We start from the raw sequence: 24,519 nt of genomic DNA, 5'->3' as shown, positions 1-24,519 counted from the left end.
GCTGGATGTGCTGGCCACCAGAGTGGATTCAAGAGTGGCAGGAATTCTTCCAAGCCTAGTGAGTCCAGACACCAAGGAAGATGGCAAGCTGACTGGAATGGAGAGTGCCTGGAAGGACAGCACCGGCGCCTTTGGAAGAGCAGGAAAATAACCATAGAAAAGGAGTATTGTCATCCTCCATCACAAGAGGACTCGGACCCAACTTTCCAGGGCCTCATTGCCACTTCTATGACTCCAACATGATGTCTTCAAAGTCTTGAGCAACACTCTTATTTTTAAGTGAGCACTATAGCGCAGGCTGACGGTCTGATCCTACACCATTAACATCAATGGGACTTTTTGCCATTGACTTCAATGAGTGCAGGATCAAGTCTTCCAACATTGGAGACAGGAGAAATAGAAAGAAAGAATGAATCTAAGTACAAGCAGTGATATCTGAGCATGGGCATGAGCAGAGTTCATTTTGAATCACTTTTATGCTTATGTAAATCTGGATATTGAGTCCCATGTACTATAGTGATTGGCCTCCTATAAATACCAGAGCCCCAATTCTTTCCTGCTTTCAATGTTGTGCGGTGATTTACACCTGTACAAAGGGAGTACAAAATGTTACCAAATCACAATGGTTGCTGTTTTGCATAGATGTAAATTAATCTGAAAGATCTGAGTTAGTGCAGAATCAGAACCTACAGCTAAACTATGCTGACTTTTTAATAGCAACCATTGTATGTTGATTTTAAATACTTTGCACAGGGGAACATTATACAGTGAATACAGTTCCTCATTACAAATGTATTTGAAGATCTTACTGTGACCAAATTCTAATCAAAAAGAGCGATCAATAAAATACAATACTGATGACAAAAATAATAAACATGGTACAACATTTATTATCCTTTAAATAACATCAGAAATATTAAAGAGTGTGAAAGAAAACTTTGAAATAATCACCCAAAATAGTCTGGCAAGTTTCACCTAGAATATTTGACCTAGTACATGTTTCTTGATTTTAAAGAGAGACATTTAATTAAAACTGTTCTTGCTGGAGTAATTATTATTGCAGATAAAAAGATCTGCAAAACCCTGGGCTAGTGGTTTGGTAAAAGCAACACAAATTATTTGATATTACTATATATCATGTTTAAAGTGTGATATACTATCTAGCTTTGTATAGTTTAAAAGCACATTGGGGTTTTTTGCTGGTTGACTTAGCACACAAGATGGTGTAAGAAGCATTTCAATTAAGCCCATAGTCAAACAGACATCAAGCAAATTCTACCTTTATTTGCAGTGCTGTGCATAAAATTATTCAAGCATCACATTAAAGAATTAGAATTCACAGAGTATGAAATCGGACGAAAGTTTCTTCCTTGAATAGATATCTCTTCCTCTTCGTAGTATGCAATTGTTTAACGAATGACATTTAGTAATGTATGTGAGTAATTGCCATGTTTACTGCTCATTACCTCTTTAAAAACCCAAGAATATAGTAATAGCACTGATTTTTTTAATAAGAAAATAATTTTCATTATAAAGGTTAAAACAAAGGAAGTGATCTTTCTTTATAATTTAATAGTTTAGCTACTGTTTCTTTGTGGTATTTAAATTCTTAAGATTAGCATTTCAATTGCATTTGTGGAGACTATGTAAAAAGATGACTTTAAAAGGTGAACTATTAATTTTACTCACCAAAGTGATTTTTTTTCATTCCTCACAATTTATATTGTCATAACTACAAATCTCCTGAGACAAATGCATCAGCTGTATTCCCCCTGCTCCCCAAGAAGCACAAGATTTTGTTTCCTACCATGCGCCACTCCAAAATAGGAGGTTTTATGGCAGATACACAGGATTTAGGACCCAATATTTCAGCTGTTACTCTCATGTGTAAAGATGAAAAAGGTTTTATAGAATCGGATTATGCAAATTCCACCCCACAATGCATGCTAAGTACATTGAACTCCATTGGAGACAGTGGGAGTTGAGGGTGCTCAGTACCACACAAGAATGCTGAGCACCTTATGGCATTGAGCTCTGAGTCTAGAGTGGCAAGGTGCTGTGTGCCCTCATCTCCCTGGGAGCTAAAAGCACTCAGCATCTCCCTGTAGGCACCATGCACTGTGTAGGCGGTGGATCTTTGACCATAAATTGCTTGAAGTCAGGACCCCATGACTTCTACTAGTTCAGTTCAGCATCAAGCACACTGTTGTAGTACAACAAATAACTAATGGCAGAACTTCAGACCCATGCCTTAGCTTAAATAAAATAGCTTATTGTGTTCTTTGGAAAGCGCCGGTGGTATACAAAAATATAGAACTGGAAATGGCTATACACTTAGTCTCCAGCCTCCTTACAAAGCACAGACAAAAGAAATAGAAGCTATCAGGACCGGCTTAACTATCTACAAAGTCACATAGGCAGAATCATTGCAACAAATATGCTGCTCTTAAAAGGTAATCCCGGAGGATCATGTATTAGGATAGTATTGTAGAACTACTCTAAATGTGCCTGGTGAGGCATATACAGTTGCTATTCACTCAATCTCTGCTTGGCCAAAAGGTTGGGAAAGTTTAGATTTGTGATTTAAAGAAATCTGCCACATGATATGCTGTAGAGTATAGTTTTAGTTCCTGGAGGAAACATTTCTTTCTAATATCAATGACTGCTTAATTATTTACTCCCTTAGCTTTCCGGGTACTGAAGTTAAGCTGACTGGTATGTAATTCCCCAGGTTGTCCTCATTCCCCTTTCTATAGATTGGCGCTATATTTGCCCTTTTCCAGTCCTCTGGAATTTCTTCCATCTTCCATGACTTTTTAAAGATAATTGCTAATGGGCTGCAAAGGCTCTGTGCTTTCCTTTCTGAGAAGCCTTACATGCCCAGTCCCCAGAAATATTAGATCGGTCTCTTTTATAAACTCAACTGCTGACATTTGGTGTCAAGAAAGGACACTTGTGTGGCACTGGTTTCCAGAAGGTTCCCAAGGCTCAATGTAATCAAGGGAAACAGGTCATTCCATAATCGGGAACAGGCAGAGGCAGTTTTCATGAGGAACCGTATTGATACCATGGTATGTAACTGTCTTCTTCTTATTTCTATTTTGCATGTGTGGGGGAGGTATTCAAATGCTGCCGTATTAGCGGCCATCTAGGTACCTAGGCAAAGAGAGCCACATTCGGTGCAGGTTTTCTAAAGTTATGTTTATTTTGTGTAGAATTATATCCTTCCAGAGTTTAAAAGGCATAGTCATACAATGGTTTAGCTCTAGGTCATAAATTATAAAGTCCATAGGATTACAAATGGTTTTTCACCTAATAAAGGGCAAAGCACAAGCATGTGTTTAATTAAAATCGGACTTTAATCTACACCATGTAAATATGCATCCGCTACGAAGGGAATAATGGAACACTCTTAGGATGAATGAGGAAAGTCCCCCGCTGAAAGTCTGAACATTACTGCTGGGATTCTGTTTTGTAATTCCCTTTGCAATTATCCTTCAGCTGAACTGGGCACTGCACTTCTGACACTCTGTGGCCCATCTGGCCTCAGTCACAATCTAGGGAAAATCCAAGAGCAAACAGTCCATTCTGTTCCAAGGAGAATGAAAATCAATTTTAACCCAAAGAATAAGAAATATTGGTGCAGATAAATCTCATTAAATATTAAAATCTGCTGTAGCCAGGGTACAGCACTGACTTGGGATCTGTCAGGAAGAAAAGCAAATATTATGAAACTACTATTCTCTAAAAAGAAAAGGAGTACTTGTGGCACCTTAGAGACTAACAAATTTATTTGAGCATAAGCTTTCGTGAGCTACAGCTCACTTCATTGGATGCATTCAGTGGAAATGAAGTGAGCTGTAGCTCACGAAAGCTTATGCTCAAATAAATTTGTTAGTCTCTAAGGTGCCACAAGTACTCCAGTTCTTTTTGCAAATACAGACTAACCCGGCTGCTCTTCTGAAACCTACTATTCTCTAGGATATGACAGATCTGAGCTGAGTCAAAATACAAATAGAGAGGAATAAGAACCAGTTTTATCACAACTGTATATTTAATTAATGTATTTAAATAGACACAATCACTGTCCATACGTTACCAAAACATCAATACACATGAGTAATCAAACTCATCTAAATACAATGGACAAGATCCTCAGATGATGTATATTGGTGCAGCTCCACTGAGTGGAGTGCAGCTATATTGGCTTATACAAGGTGAGGATCTGGACCCTTGTAGTTATCTACCATTAATCAATTTTGAATTATTAAATACCTGCTCCACCTAAACACCTGTTACCAAACTTGTGGCTAGAAGGTGAGCCCACTGAACCATCAAATACCTCTTTGCAAATGGACTTGAGATCATTTCTCCCCTTTTGCCCTCCGCAGCAGGCAGGGAAAGTGTAGGATCCTCTTCCAAAAATCACTCCACCACTTATTTACATTTTACAAGCGAATTCACCACACACCTGATGCATACATATTATTCAATTAGCTTACACCTGGGGAAGAAAACGCAGAATTGCAACTGGCCATGATTTATGGGATTGCCATATGGTGTCAATAAATATGCCTTCAGCTGATCTCTCATATTCCCTACAACATACATCAACACATAAAATTAACACTCATTAAACTACTGTTAAGAGCAAGCATTCTGGAAACACATTTATCCACTAGACAGCTGGAGATGCCTGACTACATTTTCAGCACTTGACTGATTGGTGACAACTTGAAAATATATTCAACACAAAGGAGAGCTGAGATACTGTAGTTAGTGAAAACATTAGCATTCACTTTTTTAGTAGCACATACAACCTGCCTGCTAATCTCTTCCAGTTGCAGGTAAATCCACAATGGTTTAGAAGCCTCTTTTTATTTTCTGCTGGTGCTGTGGTAGGAAAATGAATATGCTCCTGAATAGTGTCCAAGATTTAAGGTACTAATACAAGTAAAGCCAACATATTTGTTGAATGTGTGTTTTAGAGAGGTCTTTTTTCTTGTTATGGAAAGGGCACAGGTTACTTTGCATTGCAGAGGAATAGAAATAAGCAATAATTAGCCCTTCTCCCCAGGTGCCCAATGAGAAGGCAGCAAGCCCTAATTTGCCTCTCCAAGACAGAACATGGAATGTTCATCTGCCACTCCCAGTTCAAACAATTCAGCTCTCAGATTGCTTTTCGGCACTACCAAGGAATCTAAGATATATTATGAATCAATATCTTATTCCTGCAAGGCCTTTTGGAATGGGTAGTAGGGAGGCAAGGCTGTTGCTTTGTAGTATAATTGGAAATTATGTGTGCGTGTAGGTATGACTAAGTGTTAAGCAGAGTTCTCCAACTCAAGCAGAAGTAAGTCTCAAGAGTTCAGAATGTAAAAAAGGGTTGATCAGTAGGTGGAGGAACTGTCATCCTCTGCATGCACCTGCATCACTGCGATGCCAGCTGCTCTCCACTGGCCTTACTCTTGCCACTAGACAGGAATAAGCTGACAGCCTTGCAGCAGTGCTTTCATTATGTAGGGTCCCAGTGCACTTCCTGTTCTGTTAATCACTTTTAAACTTGCATTTATAAGCACCACACTACAAATCTGCACTAAGAAAACAGCCTGGAAAGATCCATTTTCTCCCCAGTCTGTCCTTCAGGCAGTTTACTAATGTCAATATACCTCTTTAGCCACTGGATTATTTGCACCTGAGAAATGAAATCAAGTGAAACATGAAGGGGTATAAAAGATTTATGAGTATGTATAATGATGTGTAAATAGCCATATACCTGTGTAGAAGTGTACTGATGTCTATAACCACATGTGCTTATGTTGGTGTAGTCAATATGTCAAGCCCATCTAAACCCAAACTCATATTCTGGGTTGTGCATTTGAAAAAGAGCTTTCACAAAAGAGTTTATGATCCTCAGAGATGTTCCCAGTAGAAATTTGGATGCTAAAAGCTTGTCAGGATCAGGTCCCCATTTCTTTAGGATTTCAATTATCTTTCATCTGTGTTAGTGGAATGTTTTGATGTTCTTGGCACATTTCTTTAAAAAAGGCATAAATAATTAATTTCTGACTGATGTAATCTCAAAATGGGAAAATATTGTCTGGTGGCTCCACAGGAAGTAGGGTTTTAATGTCCAGCCTGATGGAAAACATCGTGCTTGGTCCTTGCAAAGATTCTTGTTTTTATTTGTTGAAAGGCAGTCACAGAGCAGATTATATATGCTGGCTGTGCATAAAAACAGGGTTTGTCCTGTGTGCACCCACTTACCAGTGTGGAGGTTAGGGTGACCAGATAGCAAGTGTGAACAATCGAGACGGGGTGGGGGGTAATAGGTGCCTATATAAGAAAAAGCTGCCAAAATTGGGACTGTCCCTATAAAATCGGGACATCTGGTCACCCTAGTGTAGGTAAGAGTCACCCCACATCAAAGTTATTTACTAATACAGTCATCATTTTAAGTTTAAAGCTATTTAGTAATGAAAGGGGGGGGAGAGAGAGAGAGAGAGAGAGAGAAACTAATCAAACAGGTACTCTCCACAGTTTAAGGGAAAATTGTTTACAATGTACATGCCCCAATCACTTTCAGGTCACAGTTACCTCTCGTTTTGACACCACAGCATGTAAACAATTACAAATGAGAAAAATAAAGAGGGGAAATGAGTTCCAAACACCAGGGGGAAATGTTCCTGTGCCAAAGTCACAAATACTGCATAGCTCTCTGTCCAGAACCTCCTGATCATTGGCTGCTGTGTGTTTCAAAAGCCTTTCTTCCTGCAAAACCTAGAAACCACACAAGCTTCACATCTGTAGTTTATATCTGAACAATATTACACAAAGCTTTTTCTAACACAGCTCTATATGACATCACTTTAATCAAATGAAGATAAGTGGCTGCTCACATATTTCCAAATCAAAAGCATGATTGTACTTTATTAGTAACAGCATGAGGATGGTGAATTTGCACCTAAATTTGCCTGTAGTTATTGTTATAAAATATTGCAAAATATGTCATTTAGGCTCACAATTTTGGTAATCTCTGCCCATGATGTTCATTCTGTATCTGACAGTTGATTATATTCTGAATGAACCTGAGTTTGGCAAGAAAGGGATTCTAGAGCCACTCACAATCAAATTTCACTGCCTTCTCAGGGATTAAATAATCCCATTGCATTGTTACAGATCCATATCAAGAGTGGGGACCCAGTATGCAGGCATTGTAGAGACACAAAAGGAAAAGAGTGCCCCTGTCCCAGAAATTGCAATCCAATTTGAGACAAGACTCAAAGGGAAGTGAAACCAGATATTATAGGTATAACAGAGACCTGGTGGAATAGTAGTCATGACTGGGCTACAGGTATTGAAGGGAATGTGCTGTTTAGGAAAGACCGAAATAAAGGTAAAGGTGGTGGAGTAGCACTGTATATCAATGATGAGATAGAATGTAAAGAAATAAGAAGCAATGAAATGGATATGACTGAGTCTGTCTGGGCAATAATTAAATTGGGGAAGAAAACTATTAGAGCCTCCCCTGGGATAGTGCTTGGGGTGTGCTATAGACCGCCGGGATCTAATTTGGATATGGATAGAGCCCTTTTTAATGTTTTTAATAAAGTAAATACTAATGGAAACTGTGTGATCATGGGAGACTTTAACTTCCCAGATATAGACTGGAGGATGAGTGCTAGTAATAATAATAGGGCTCAGATTTTCCTAGATGCGATAGCTGATGGATTCCTTCAACAAGTAGTTGCTGAACCGACTAGAGGGGATGCCATTTTAGATCTGGTCTTGGCGAGTAATGAGGATCTCATAGAGGAAATGGTTGTAGGGGATAATCTTGGCTCAAGTGATCATGAGCTAATTCAGTTCAAACTGAATGGAAGGATTAACAAAAATAAATCTGCAACTAGGGTTTTTGATTTCAAAAGGGCTGACTTTCAAAAATTAAGGAAATTAGTTAGGGAAGTGGATTGGACTGAAGAATTTATGGGTTTAAAGGTAGAGGAGGCCTGGGATTATTTTAAATTAAAGCTGCAGAAGCTATCGGAAGCCTGCATCCCAAGAAAGGGGAAAAAATTCATAGGCAGGAGTTGTAGACCAAGCTGGATGAGCAAGCATCTTAGAGAGGTAATTAAGAAAAAGCAGAAAGCATATAGGGAGTGGAAGAAGGGAGGGATCAGTAAGGAAAGCTACCTTATTGAGGTCAGAATATGTAGGGATAAAGTGAGACAGGCTAAAAGTCAAGTAGAGTTGGACCTTGCAAAGGGAATTAAAACCAATAGTAAAAGGTTCTATAGTCATATAAATAGGAAAAAAACAAAGAAAGAAGAAGTGGGACCGCTAAAAACTGAGGATGGAGTGGAGGTCAAGGATAATCTAGGCATGGCCCAATATCTAAACAAATACTTTGCCTCAGTCTTTAATAAGACTAAAGAGGATCTTAGGGATAATGGTAGCATGATAAATGGGAATGAGGATATGGAGGTAGACATCACCATATCTGAGGTAGAAGCGAAACTCAAACAGCTTAATGGGGCTAAATCGGGGGGCCCAGATAATCTTCATCCAAGAATATTAAAAGAATTGGCACAAGAAATTGCAAGCCCATTAGCAAGAATTTTTAATGAATCTGTAAATTCAGGGGTTGTACCATATGATTGGAGAATTGCTAACATAGTTCCTATTTTTAAGAAAGGGAAAAAAAGTGATCCAAGTAATTATAGGCCTGTTAGTTTGACATCTGTAGTATGCAAGGTCTTGGAAAAAATTTTGAAGGAGAAGGTAGTTAAGGACATTGAAGTCAATGGTAAATGGGACAAAATACAACATGGTTTTACAAAAGGTAGATCGTGCCAAACCAACCTGATTTCCTTCTTTGAGAGAGTAACAGATTTTTTAGATAAAGGAAACGCAGTGGATCTAATTTATTTAGATTTTAGTAAGGCGTTTGATACTGTGCCACATGGGGAATTATTAGTTAAATTGGATAAGATGGGCATCAATAGGAAAATTGAAAGGTGGATAGGGAATTGGTTAAAGGGGAGACTACAACGGGTCCTACTGAAAGGTGAACTGTCAAGTTGGAGGGAGGTTACCAGTGGAGTTCCTCAAGGATCAGTTTTGGGACCAATCTTATTTAATCTTTTTATTACTGACCTGGGCACAAAAAGTGGGAGTGTGCTAATAAAGTTTGCAGATGATACAAAGCTGGGAGGTATTGCTAATTTAGAGAAGGACAGGGATACCCTACAGGAGGATCTGGATGACCTTGTAAACTGGAGTAATAGGAATAGGATGAAATTTAATAGTGAGAAGTGTAAGGTCATGCATTTAGGGATTAATAACAAGAATTTTAGTTATAAGCTAGGGACGCATCAACTAGAAGTAACGGAGGAGGAAAAGGACCTTGGAGTATTGGTTGATCATAGGTTGACTATGAGCTGCCAATGTGATATGGCTGTGAAAAAAGCTAATGTCGTCTTGGGATGCATCAGGAGAGGTATTTCCAGTAGGGATAAGGAGGTTTTAGTACCGTTATATAAGGCACTGGTGAGACCTCACCTGGAATACTGTGTGCAGTTCTGGTCTCCCATGTTTAAGAAGGATGAATTCAAACTGGAACAGGTACAGAGAAGGGCTACTAGGATGATCCGAGGAATGGAAAACTTGTCTTATGAAAGGAGACTCAGGGAGCTTGGCTTGTTTAGCCTAACTAAAAGAAGGTTGAGGGGAGATATGATTGCTCTCTATAAATATATCAGAGGGATAAATACCAGAGAGGGAGAGGAATTATTTAAACTCAATACCAATGTGGACACAAGAACAAATGGATATAAACTGGCCACTAGGAAATTTAGATTAGAAATTAGACGAAGGTTTCTAACCATCAGAGGAGTGAAGTTTTGGAATAGCCTTCCGAGGGAAGTAGTGGGGGCAAAAGATCTATCTTGCTTTAAGATTAAACTCGATAAGTTTATGGAGGAGATGGTATGATGGGATAACATGGTTTTGGTAATTAAATATTCATGGTAAATAGGCCCAATGGCCTGTGATGGGTTTTTAGATGGGGTAAGATCCAAGTTACCCGGGAAAGAATTTTCTGTAGTATCTGGCTGATGAATCTTGCCCATATGCTCAGGGTTTAGCTGATCGCCATATTTGGGGTCGGGAAGGAATTTTCCTCCAGGGCAGATTGGAAGGCCCTGGAGGTTTTTCGCCTTCCTCTGTAGCATGGGGCACGGGTCACTTGCTGGAGGATTCTCTGCTCCTTGAGGTCTTCAAACTACAATTTGAGGACTTCAATAGCACAGATATAGGTGTGAGGTCTTTTTTAGGAGTGGTGGGTGAAATTCTGTGGCCTGCATTGTGCAGGAGGTCAGACTAGATGATCATAATGGTCCCTTCTGACCTAAATATCTATGAATCTATGAATCTATGAAAGGAGGTCAAGCATCATCACATTTTTTGTTTTTGTTTTAATAGGCTAGCTTCTATTCACCTTGATGGTTCCTAATAGTTCCCTTTTAAAAAAATAAATAGAATCAGCTGTGCCTGTCACACATCTGGGTCATCTTTGGTTGGCTGATTTCTGTAGTTGGGTCCAGAGGAGGGATTTGAAGGATGAGTACATGCCATCATTCCTCAGTACAGGAAAATTAGCCCCACCCATGATGTCAGATGAGCTTTAATTTCAACTTGAACTGCTGCCTCATTTGCAATCCAGACAGCCTCATTTCTGAACATCTGCTTTGTGTGAAGTCCCAGTGAAAACAGACAAATTCTAGAAATGGTTTGGCTTGTGTGGCTGTCTTCTACACACCTATGATTTAAATCAACTTGGGGTGACAATTGCTTAGCACATTCCATTTCTAATACTTTTAAAAACATATTTTAAGAATAATGTAGTTATTGACCACCTGCTTAATGTATACAAATGTTCACACATATCAGCAAAGAAAACAGAGGCCAAATCATGCTTGTGAGTAGAAATTTACTCCAGATTTACAGTGGTGTAAGAAGAACAGAATTTGGCCAGATGATTTTAACTACTAATGTTATGTACAAAATAATTACTCAAGGGTAATTGAGCGGTGTCATTAAATTGCTCCTGAGAGAGCCATCTGATAGTAGAAAGGCAGCAGTTACCATGATAGTAACTTTTTCACATGGGAACAGCAAAGAGAGAGTATTGAAAGCTATTAAATATTAAGATTAACAAAGCCAACAAGCACTGTACAAGGCACCTACAAGATTATTATTTCCTAGCATCTGCCCAGCAATACAGATTAAAAGAGTGAGGAAACAATTTGCCATTGAAAGAGCAGAAGCCATGATTTTGTACCCGACCAAACTCAGTGTCCCATGATGATAAAGCATTCATGTTCCGGATCATTCATTCTGCTAATGCACTCTTGGAAGAGATGAAAATGAGTGGAGTGTAAACAGAACAAACTGTGAAGCACTGAAAGATTGGAATAGACTTTGGAAAGAAAATACAGGCATAACACGACTGGTCTCTCTTGTACAATTCCCTGATTACATAGCTGAGAAGAGAGCTACTGTTATCCTTCTATAATGAACATTAATGTAAATCAGATAGTAGATCCACTCTCTCCTCATTGCTCTATTATTCTATTTTGAGTCATGGTCATGATGTATATGCAATACTAAGGCAAATACAAGCTTTCTCCTGCAATACATTTTCACCCAAAACGTCCAGTGTTTGGGTGCATAAGGAATCCAATATCCAGCTGTTTGTTTAAAAGCTATGAATACATATATGAAAGTGGGACTGCGTAAAAGGCTACACTCTGACTTGGACTACACTCCCCTGCTAAGGTGTAAGAGCAAGTAAAACTCTCTGAGCACCCCTGCATGGCCTACCCAGACTTGGCATATGGGATTATACAGGTGCTCTGCATCTGCTTACCCGTTCCTAAAAGCGGGTGGGAGGGGTGAGAAGGGTGGGGAATGGGCAGCATTGTGGCCCCAACCCCAATCTATTCATTGGCCAGAACAGTTGAGCAGGCATGGAGGGTGTTTCACTCACTACACCTTCAGAGTAAGAAGGAATTGTGATTCAGAACTATGTCCGGGCTTCATCTATACGAGGATGTTCAGAAAAATTAATCTGAATGAACTAAAGATGTGAATTTAAAGTGGATTAGTTAAACTGCATTAAACTCCGTTGTAGACACATTCAGAATGAAGGTAGCCTTTCTTCAGTTTACTTTAATTCACTAGGACTTGCCTATACAGATAAGCTAGCAGGCACTAAGTTAGGGAGTGAATTTAGAGCATATCAGCTACTCCACGCTATATCTCCCCATGTAGACACTCTTACTGCACATTAAGAGTGCCCTTGGGAGGTTTAGCTTAGTACACTTGCAAAGTGAATTAAGATAATGGGCACAAAGGCAGTCTTAGTGTGCAGTAAGTGTCCACAAGGAGAGTTAATTCGGAGTAGCTAGTGTGCACCAGCTACTGCAGGCTTTTATCAGTGTAAATAGGCCCTAAGAGCAAAATGAGTTTAAAAAATGTATTTTTGTTATGGATCTGAAATAGCAAAGCTCTCACATTCTGCCCCAATTCCAGATATCTGCCAAGGACAATTGGGATTTTGTTTGTGACTATACGTGCTCAGCTCAATGTTTTTCTTTTCTCTTCTTGCTGCTTTTTTACAAAATAAATATTTTATTTTATTACTGTAATGACGAAACACATAGCGTGTTTGTACTTTATTCACATTTAATTCTACATGTTAGCAGGTAGCTCTGTCATTATTTTTAAAACAATGGTTTGTTTCCTTGGTTTTGCATTTAATTTCGAGGTCAAATCCTGAGATATCACCTCCATTTTTACTCTGATTGAAATTAATTGGAGTTTGTCCACCTGGAGGCCAAATGAAGTCAGTGAACTCAGGATCTGACCATATAATTGTGTTTGATATTTTCTCTCCGTGGCTCTTTCTTAGCATTTCATGTGCTGTCAGCTGTGAACCTATTGCACCTCCATTTCTGTACTTTCCCTTTGGGTATTCCTGAAGCCTGACATCTGTACAAATTCCCTTTCAAGTCCAAGTCAATGCATGACAAAACATAAAAGTTTTTGCCAACCTTAAGTTTAGAGAAACTCAGAGCTAAATGTTGCTCTCTACTGACCTGGTGCATGGAAGGATTGGAGAAGGATGGGTAAGAGGACTTAAGGAGCATTATTCCCTGCGTATGTATCAGGGCTGGATCTTTTCCGAGCCCTGTACGGAATGCTAAATTGGACTGCCTGCTAATGTGCTGACATGCATACTGGGGTCTGTTCCTGCAAACCCTTAACTCAGGTCTATAGTCGTTATTCACATGACTATTCCCGACTCTATTATTATCATTATTAATATTTATTTATATTACAGTAGCACTGAATCCCCTGCAGCTGTTTTGGGGGTAAGGATTATGGGATTGCAGAATCAGGGCCCATGTATTGAGGGGAGCATAGCCTGTGGGTAGGGGAAATGTACTGACTGCTGCAGACAGCAGGAGCTGCTAGGCAGGAATATACATCACTTTTGTTCCAAGGAGTAGAAAAGTGTACTTCCTAGACTCCCCTTCAGGCCAGTTATAATAAATCTCCCCTGACAAGAGTCCTTTTACAGAAGATGTGTCTTTGTTCCTTTTCACTGTGCTGGCCAGGGCATGTTTCAGATCTATATGGATCGTAAGGAAAAGCTACATTTTATCAGTTCATCATTTACGTGAACACACATAGTGATATTGATGGAGATTGGACCCTCTGTTCGATGGAGCGCAGCACACGGTATACTTCAGGCACCCTTTGATGGGCATTTGGAGCTGCAAATTTGTGTTCAAGGAAATACAGTGGAAGGAAATATGTTAGTATGACTTGAACTCTTCTGCTTCCAATATGATGTCTCTGTGCAGTAATTAGAATAATCTTCAATATACTTCACAACAGGCTGCATTATTCTCAGTCATCGCTCACTCTTTGCTTAACCATGAAAATAAAGAAGGAACAGCTATTTGAAAAATATGCCTAATCAGGGTAACTGCCTATAAATGTATTTGCAGGGTGTAAACACCAAGGATGAAGAAGACTTGTTCACTGTGGAGGAATTAGTAGGAGTAATGGGCTGAAATGAAGAGGAGACATTTAGGCTGAGTATCCAGCTAACACAGCCTGGGGAGGTGGTGAACCATCACTTGGAACTTTTTTAAATGGGCTGAGCAAGCTGCAGCACTAATGAACATACTGTTAGCGATAACCATGCACTGACAAAGAGATGGGGTGGATGTATTTTATGCCTCTGAAACTCTTGACTGTTTCATATACCGGGACAGCATGAGAAAAGATGCAAAACCAAGAATTAAAAGAAAGGGAGCTGTTAAGAGTGAGAATGAAGCAGAGAGAAGCTATGGAGATGTAGACTGCTGAGTGATGAAAGGGAGGATAAGGATCTTGAACTTTGGCTCTGGGTACCCTGTTAACCATGGGAAATTCAACCTTGAGCATTCAAGGAAAACAAAACCACAAATGCAGCAGCAGTTTCCTCTCCCCTTCCCACCAACATAAGCCAGCAATCACCAGGAAACACTACAATGCAAAATCCCCTGCAACACAGGTACCAAACAACAACATGAACCACAACACCTTGGCCCTCTCCCAACTGCTGAAATGGCATCAGGATAATTGGGACTGAGGAGAGGGAATTCTAAAGACACAGTGACCTTATGGGAAATAGATTTCTCCCAGGTAGAAGACTTGCAGGAATGGGCAATACTGAGGATGGTGGGCTGCTGTCAATAGAAAAGAGGTGGAAGGGAGAGCGTTTGTGTGGGAAGTTTGGCAGCAAGGCATCCAAGATCTGAGATGAATCCTGCAATTAACGATAGTTGGCTCATTTAATATATTATTAATTATTGTTTCTGATAACTAACTCCTTAGGGTTTAGTGTTGCTCATTACTTCTAGTCTCTAGGCCTTTGTCATTTCTCTGATTGGTTTTGGACTCTCTGAACTGATTGACAATAGTAGTACACAGTAAGGCAGTGTTCCAAACACTGTAGTACATCAATTTGCATCTTGTATGTCTCCCTTTGTCAAACTGGGAGCCCCTAAGGATGTGTTATCTAAACATGCTGGCCACTGGAAATCCTGGCCACTGGAGTTTTGCCACTGACTTCACTGGGCCAAGGTTTCACTCCTTGTTTCCACAGTTGTCAGGAATAGGTTTGGTGGGTTCTGTTTGTTTTCCTCCTTGGTAATGCTGGTGCCTATGGCAGTATAACTAATATGTCCTTATCTGGTCAATAGGCTTAAATTAGTGTCATTAATATAAATGGGATTTTCCTTGTTCCTTATAAAATGGCACTGTCAGAGCTTTAAAAAGTAGGATACCCATTTGGGGTTTTTTCATTGGAGATGCTATTAAGTGACAAATTATAATTATTTCAAGATGAGGTTTCTTTGAGAAGGTGAATAGTGTTAGGATACCTATCTTGATCTGCAACGTACTGCATATTCCTCACGACGGTAAGCAATATATTCCTCATGACTGCAATGTAAGATTTTTACAGGTGCTGAGGGCAAATGAGACAGATTTTATTTGTGAACCACTATATGCAGGATATCCTGATTAACATGTGCAATAGTAATTCTGTACAAGAGCAGTGCTTCCAAAATGCGTTCACACGCATCCAAATGTCTGAGAAATAATACGAAAACGAGGGCAGTTTTCGCTAACCTTCTTTCGGTAACCAAGAGAGGTCAAGCATTTGATCTAGACAATTAAATCCGGCTGCTAAACTCAGCATTAACAAATGTTGCTATTGCACAACACAAAAGGTTGTGAAATTGTGGGAAAAGCCACGATGGGGCAATGGAGAGGGGAAAAGAAGCTCTTCAGGCAGTTCCCGCTCTGTGAAGCAATCTTTTCCTTGACTGCATAAAATTCAGATAAACAAGAAGGGGGGTATGGCTAAGGTTTGGGAGGGAGGGGAGGAGCTTCACTAATTGGAATAAAAGAAAAGGAGTCCTTGTGGCACCTTAGAGACTAGCAAATTTATTTGAGCATAAGCTTTCGTGAGTAGCTCACGAAAGCTTATGCTCAAATAAATTGGTTAGTCTCAAAGGTGCCACAAGTACTCCTTTTCTTTTTGGGAATACAGACTAACACGTCTGCTACTCTGAAAACTAATTGGAAGAATCACCCTAGAAGCTGTGAGATACTAATGCTACTGCAAACAGTAACATCTCCCCTGTACACTATCTGATTAGAGAGTAGAGCTGCGGCAGCATGGCTACTGCTGGGCCTCTTCCCTATGTGCTTCATTTTAGGGCTGACAGGTTAGTGGTTTTCCTGCGAATTCAATCCCGGGCAGCTCTGCTGAGGGTGCTAGTTGGGGTGCTAGTTAATGGGAAGTAGACTGAAACCACAAGCCAGCACAACTCAGTGCATTGTTAAATGCAATAGTAGAGGGAGTCCCATGCCACAACATTGAGATGTAGCTCTGGCTTTGGAAACCCCTCATTCAGGGGTTGAATTGGGAAATACAAAAGCAATGGTACTCTCCCAAGCTTAGCCTCTGTCTGATACAACCAAATGAGATGATACTGGTAATAAATAGTGCAAATGTTCTAATATCATGCATAGTGTGCTGAACTTAGACTTGGACCCCACTGTGTTCCTCAGTCTCAATTTACCGTCAGATGTCCTGCTAAATGCCTTAAACTCAGCTCCCTTTGATAAGACTTGGATGCCCCACTGGTCTCTGTGAACTTGGCTCCTCCTTGATGGGACTCAGACACCAGCTCTACCCTCTTTCTTGTTGGCTATATGAGACATATTGGGAAAAATATGTGTTCGTGCAGTTCTTCACTGACACCTGCCGGTGGTGGCAAACTTTGATGTCAATCATTGATTGTGCAAATCTGAATATGTCCTTCCCACTCCTTATTTGTGATCTTGGATTTTTGGCAAAATAATTAACAAAGTTGCGTGATAGCATTTTCACTGGGCCTCTGAGATAACACTTCTATTGAGATGAATGGGGCAGCTCACACATTTCTTAGAGCTATTATTTCAGGCTGTTACCTTTCTTTCACATTTTTAGGGTTATTTCTTCAACCATACCATCTACACATTTTTTATAGGACAGTTTAAATTCTGAAGCACCAGATAACAGCTTCCAAAAGAGTGTGGGCTGACTAAGCTGCCACAAGCCATTCCAATTCAAGCCCTACACTCCGTGTTGAATATCTGGATCTTGGGTTACAGTCTGGACCCATCTCTGCATTTCATATTTAAAATGACTGGATTTAATTTCAACAAAGCCTATTAGTAGAAGGTATAATGACAGAAAGGAAGCATATGAGTAGGGAATGAAGAGGAGTGTGGATGCAGAAGATGAAGATATTTACAAATAAATCTGTTTCTATTTTTAAAAGCTAGAAAACAGGGAAAGTGGACAATTGAGTCACAGAAATGTACCAGAACAATTGTAGTTGAAAGCACATTACAGCAGAATTCTAATGTTGACAATTACATGTACATGGTATATTTATACTGGCAGGCAAACTGGGGACATTCATTTGTACCCCCCCTTTCACACATACCACTCTCATGTAGACATTTCTTACTTACTTCATAAAAGAGATAAGATATATTTTGTGGCTGGTGATATCTAATAAAACTGTGCAGCTTGGTGTGATTTGTATTCTCCAAACTGACAGAATACATTTTCTCACAATCAATGTGGCTCTAAGAATTCAAAGTTCAAGCCATTAATTAAGTAAGGGAGCTCCATAATGGCACATATGTCTTAATGGAAAGTTGGAGATCAATTTCTAGTACAGTATCAGTCTGGCTCTGCTAAATACCTCTGATGACAAGAACTTTAGTGCAGTTCTTCCATAGGTGGTCCAGGATCCTTATTCATAGCATTACATGGCCAATGGTGACTAGATTTTAATAGTCATTCTAAATAGTAATGAGTAAATATCCAGGGCCCAGCCTTCACTTGCATGTACACATATACATGCTTACTCTTTGCAAGTGTAAACATCTATTTACACAGAAGTGTTAGAATTTGTATCTATGGGGACAAATGAGTTTATGGCTGTGATTGTGGCACTTGTGGGAATGCAGGTGCTTACATCAACAAACTATGGTATGTACCAGAACGTGTGCATACCAAAATGTATGCTTGCAGTTTTCCATGTGCTCAAAGCTTGGCTAAAAATTTGCCCCTAAAAATGTATTCAACGGAAGAGCTGATTGGAATTCCCCTCCCCTGCACCTGGGAAATTTTTGACAAATATAAACTTTTCCCCCACCATTTTTGTCAAAGTTTGCAGTGGAAAATTAGGGTTTTTAATAGAAAAAGCAAAACCCTGAACTTTTACTGGGCTTTGGTTTTCCATTGAAAAATCAAAAATGTTCAAGTAAGTAGGCACTTTCCATCATTTCACCTAGCTGAAAAACCATTGAAAAAAATGTTTTCATAGAAAATTTCCTATCAGTCCTATTCAACAGACAGCTCTGATGTATTCTGAACCACGCTACAGACCACAGAACTCCTTTAGGGAGTCATGACTCTTGGCATTGCTCACATATCCTCCAGGAGGAAATTCTATTTCAGTTCATATATGGCCCCTATCACCAAGGCAAATCTTAGCCACTCTTTAACAGCTGAAATTGCCAACCTCCATGGTGCTCACGTCCATCACCATTATCTATGCTATTTATTAAGCCACTGTTCAAATCCCCATCAATAAACTCAGTGGCGACCCTTACATGTATATTAATCACTGAAGAGAAACCTCAGGCTTCCAAATCAACGGTCATATAATTGAGAACGTTCTGTAGAGCCTGCAATAGAGCTTTATAATTATATTTTTGTTAACACAAAACACAGACTGAGTCCTGCAAAACCTTACTCGCATGAGTAATGTGAGTAGTCCACATTACCTGCACTGGGTCTACTTTGATGGATAAGGATGACTCACATGAGTAAGATTTGAGAGGATCAGGCTTTATGTTTAAAAATAAATTATTCTCCATTTTCTAAGTAAATTGGCAACAGAGAAATCCAGATTAAAAGAGCTTTATGTCAGTTGGGTTGCCAAAATTAATTCACTTAAAATGAATATCTTGCTGTACTTGAGCTACTTATGCATTGTGATGGCACCGCTTCTGCTGCCAAATACATTCTTCTAAGATTTACAGAACATTCTAAACTATATTTGAAACTATAGTTTGAGTAGATCTGTTAAAAGCTATTGGGTGGGCAGGTATTGTCCACCTCCAGTTTTATACAGCATTATCCAGCACCCCCTGAACAGATTTATAGAGGATCGCTACACTACAAACCCAAAGCAATAGTTCATTTATTTAGAACATTTGGCTGAGGAATGCCCCTTCCTGCCATGAAATTTCTTGGAAACATTTGTTTAAATTAAGTTCATTAAGACTGCAATGCAGAGAAAGTGTATTGAGAGTTGTTCATTGAATTGCAATTCAGAAACACACCAGTGATTTGGGAGCTCACACAATAGGCACGCTAGGACCAAGTTGTGGGAGGATGTTGCTTTTGTAGCAGGTTTCTCAAAAATAATGGGCCTGATTCTTCCCTGCCCTGCACTCTGTGTAGCTTTTTATAGCATGCAAAGTACAGGAAAGTGGATGTGAAATTCCTCCATATTGATTTACTAGCTTTGTACACACATTTTGTACAGGTTTAAATGCCTGCACAAGCTGCAGGAGAATGGCCTATAAGTCCCCTTATTTTCACCAGGCCCAGGCTTTTACTGATTTAGGTTTTCCTTTCAGTGGAGATGCAAAAATTAAAGCAAACAAACAATCTGTTTGTCAGAGAAAAATCAGAGTGAAGATATTGGGATAGATCTTCAACTGATTCATTGACTTCAGTAGAGCTCTGCCAATTTACACCAGCTGAGGATCTATTAGGCTTTTAGTATTTAACATTTTCATCAGTTCTGCAGTGAAAAGGGAGGCAGCAAAATCCATCAAAGCAAAGTCAAATAAAACTAAGGTATGCTGGAATGGTACTGCATACAGTCACCAATGCTTTAGTATCTCAGTGACTTCTGAGAGCATGACCCGCTTCAAGACCCTTTATCTCTTTTCATATACACAGTAGGCTCAACCCCTAAAGGGGCTGATGAGCATTTACCTTGACACAGGACAATCTTAAGTGATACAAAGTCAGTGCAGATGGTTTTATGTCACCCATCTCCCACCACTTGGTATAGGGGCATGTTGCAAATGGGGGAGGGAAAAGGCAGAGGCAACCCAGGCCTGCCAATAGTGGGGGAGGGGGCAGAGTGAGGGCAGCTGGCTTCAGTGCTGTTACTGAGCACCGGAAGGTGGCCTTTGTGTCAGGGATGTGACTTTTGCTGTTAATGTGAAACAATGCCCTCATTTGGCCAAGTTATAAGCCTTTGAAAAATTGCAATGTGCACATGCTCAGTAGAAACTTGCAGGGAGCCTACAGCTGGGAATTGAGGTGAGGAGAAGACTGGGACTAGGATAGGGAGCCCAGGGGCAGAGAATAAGACTGCATAAGCAAAGAAACTGTGATGGAATGCGGAGTCTGGGACTTGGACGAGAAGATGGGGGTAGGGGAAAGACAGCACTGGAACAGGGACAGGCGGGAAGACACAGAGACAGAACAGGACAGGTTTAGTCTGAACAGGGGCAAAATAGTCTGACTCCTTGAGCACAATCCCTTCCAGAGCCAGGAATGGAACTCAAGATTCCTTAGTCTCATCATTCCTCTGCTGTCAGCAAATATCTATGAATCCCAATGGCAAAGCGTGCATTTCATCCCCCTCTATTGCTGGTCCACTTAGAGGCTAAAAAGCTACTACTGCTATTGGTTACTTCATTAGTTCAGGTGACAGAGGTCTGTGTGGTGAATTGAAAATTCCAACCCTGCCAGTGAACCATGTGAGTGTCAATATGGTGCCATAGGACATAATTTCTGTTTCTTCAGTTGCACAGGCAACCTTAACCATGGCTGTTGCGGTTCAAATACAAGACAGAACAAGGCTTTAAGCAAGCAAGCAGGCTGGTCTGCCGATGGGCTGGTCTCCTGTCAGCTTTCCACCCTCTCTTTTATTCTTTCTCTCCCCCCGCGCATTACATACTCCAACAGATAAAAGGAATACATTGGTTTTGTTTAATATTCTTGTTTACCAATATCTATCTACCGCATTCCTTGCTCTCAGGCCTTGAGCCCAGTCCTGGGAGGCTTCCCACGGTTCATGTCATCTGGCGAGATTCCAAGGTTCATGCCCTTGAGAGGAGCAGTGTGTGTTCTGCTCCTACACAACACTCCGGGTGTGCCCTGAATGTTGCCAAGTGCATGAACCCTGCATGAATGCTACATCCCCTCCTTTTTTATTTATTTGTGCTCGGCCATCTCATGGTAGCCATCAATTTGCTTTTGCAAGCCAATTAACTCCCGGACAGACAAGGTCATAACTCGTGGAGCCTGCCAGGGCGGTTCTCGACAAAGCCTTAACAAAAAGGAAATACACTGTACACAGCAACAGCAAGAAATAAGCCCAAGAAGGTAAAGTGTAGTTGGCTGGGCCCCAATTAGCCATGCTAGAGTATTGGGAAGAGAGGTTCGCGTAAGCAGCGAGCATCGTCTCATTCCCTATTTCCTCAGGGTGATGACATACTGGAATAAGGCACGTACCTAACAATTCTTCAGCTGCTACAAAATCAAATAAACAAAAGTGGGTAACATTTGCTATTGAAGCCAATCTTTCCCATAGGTTATATGTCATTCGGGCCCGTAACGGAGGAGGTGCTCCTGAGTCAACCCCTACAGGAAATAGCAGGCACATAAAGCACACAATCAATACAGAATTAGCAGTGATTTGGGCGAGAATGGCCACAAACAGAGTCTCAGGAGTCTCTGGCTGTTGGTTTGCTGCCAGTCTTCGTTGGGCCGTGGCGACCAATGCTTTCACTGCTCCCCATGTCACGGGCTGGCTTGGGACGCTACGTCTCCTCCGTCTCCATCCCGCCATTGTTGACCCGGGAGGCACCGCGTTCTCTTCCAAGGTCAGCTGAAACTCCGGTATGGGGTTCGACAGCCCCTGGTGCCACACCATGTTGTTTCAGTGCCGGTCACACACACCAGGCTGGAACCCACAACGGTCCTGCAGGGAGAGACACAGCAGCATATCCCCGACCCCAAGTGATTAAAGGTACTGGGCCCAACCATTGCGGATCGGGCAGCTGACGGTAATAGACACGCGGTCTTTCCAGTACCTCGGACTTATGAAAATGCCAATCCGCGGGGGTCTTCTGATCTGTATTCAATATTATTTAAAATAAACAAAAGGACATGCAATTGTTGCTGAATGTCTCCTAAGGTTCGGAGACGCAGCTCCCCTTGTTTTAATTGTTTGTCAAGCAAGGTTTTTAGCGTGCGATTTGCACGTTCAACAATAGCTTGGCCTGTGGAATTATAAGGGATCCCGTGTTTGAGACGGATGTCCCACTGGGCACAAAAGGTGGAGAGGGCTGTGGAGCAATAGGCTGGGGCATTATCCATTTTTATCTGCTCGGGCGACCCATAACAGCAAAACAGGCTAGCAAATGGTGAATAACTTTGGAAGTGGCTTCCCCACGCTGTGGGGCCGCCCAGAGGAATCCCGAATAGGTATCAATGGAAACATGTAAAAACGAATAGGGGCGGAATTGTGGCACATGAGTGACATCCATTTGCCACAGCTGATTCGCTGCGGTACCTCTGGGGTTAACGGCATAAGAAAAGGTAGGGGCAGCAGCGGCACAATGGGGGCAGGAACGAACAATAGAACGTGCATGATCAGCAGGAATGTGAAACTGTCGGGCCAAAACAGAGGCAGACTGATGAAAAAAAGAATGGCTTTCAATGGGGTTAGAAAAGAGGGAATTTACCTGACCACGTAATGCGCGATTGGCGCGCGCATTGCCTTCAGTGAGTAGCGCAGGCAGAGGGGTATGACTGCGAATATGAGCAACAAAATAAGGGAAATTACGAGTGGTGATGAGACACTGTAAGGACAAAAACAGGCGAAGAAGGTCTGCATCGAGCTGAGGGGTAATGAGGGCAAGGGGTAAATAATCAATTACCTAATAAACGTAATGGGTGTCCACAATTAAATTAAAGGGACAATCAGCAAAAAATTGAAAGGCCAAAATAACAGCAGCCAGTTCTGAGCGCTGCGTGGAACGCTGAGGCAGCCTAAAACGAGAATGCCAACGAGGGGGGTCACCTAATTGATAGGTGACAACACCACGATGTGGAGAGCCATCAGTAAAAAGAGTGATAGCTGAAACAATAGGTCGAGAGCGGCTAAAACGATGTACGATTAGTGGCACCTTTTGTGTAATCTCCAACCGAGGATCTTTCAGGGGATTATAAAAGCTCTCCCACATAATCACAAAGAGCAACCTGCCAAGCCAAGGAGGTGTGATACAAGGAATCAAAATTCACTACGTGATAAGGGGAACACAATGGCAAGTAAATCAGTGCCCATGAATTGCACTGCACGGTGGCGGGCTTTACGAACAAGGTCGGAGAGGGCGTCTAAATAAGGATAAATATTCCGAGGAGGAGTGGAAGACAAATATTCAAGCTGTTGTGCCGTGACCTGGGGATCACTAAGCAAATATCATCTATATAATTGTAGACCTTTAGTGTGGGGTATCGGGCACGAAAAGGGGCAAGGGCCCGATCCACAAAAAGTTGACACAAGGTTGGACTATTTTGCATTCCCTGGGGCAAGACCTTCCACTGATATCTTTGAGAGGGTCGCTGATTATTATATTCTGGCACCGTAAACGCGAATTTTTCGTGATCTTGTGGGCAAAGGGGGATTGTGAAAAAACAATCTTTTATATCTAACACACAAAGCTGATTGGTTTGAGGAATTAAATTTGGGTTTGGCAACCCAAACTGCAAGGGGCCCATGGGTTGGATGTGTTTATTTATTTCCCTTAAATCGTGTAACAGCCGCCATGCACCAGATTTTTTCTTAATAACGAACACCAGGGTGTTCCAAGGACTAGTGGAGCTCTCCAAGTGCTGTGCATGCAAATGTTGTTGTACAAGCGAATGAAGCGCTTTCAGCTTTTCTAGGGGGAGGGGCCACTGGTCAATCCATACGGGCTCTAAGGATTGCCATACCAATGGTAATGCGGAGGGCAAGGTGGGTGGGGGAGGGTATTGGGCCATTATATATTAATATCGAGGGTGGTGTCCAGCTTTACAAGTAAGTCACAGCCCCAAGTATTGAGGTGGACAGGGAGCACAAAAGGGCGGATCGTAGCAAGGGCATGACCTCCTGGTTTAGAGACCGTGACCCAAGACAAACTTTGGCGCCCGGGTTTGCTACGCCCGATCCCCCACAACTCTTTAGAAGGAACTGTTGGCCAACTGACCGGCCAGTCCTGATCACAAATCACCGTAACGTCAGCTCCAGTGTC

Source organism: Lepidochelys kempii, chromosome 8, assembly GCF_965140285.1.
Source record: "Lepidochelys kempii isolate rLepKem1 chromosome 8, rLepKem1.hap1, whole genome shotgun sequence".
NCBI lineage: Eukaryota > Metazoa > Chordata > Testudines > Cheloniidae > Lepidochelys > Lepidochelys kempii.
Note: the sequence above shows the minus strand (reverse complement) of the source record.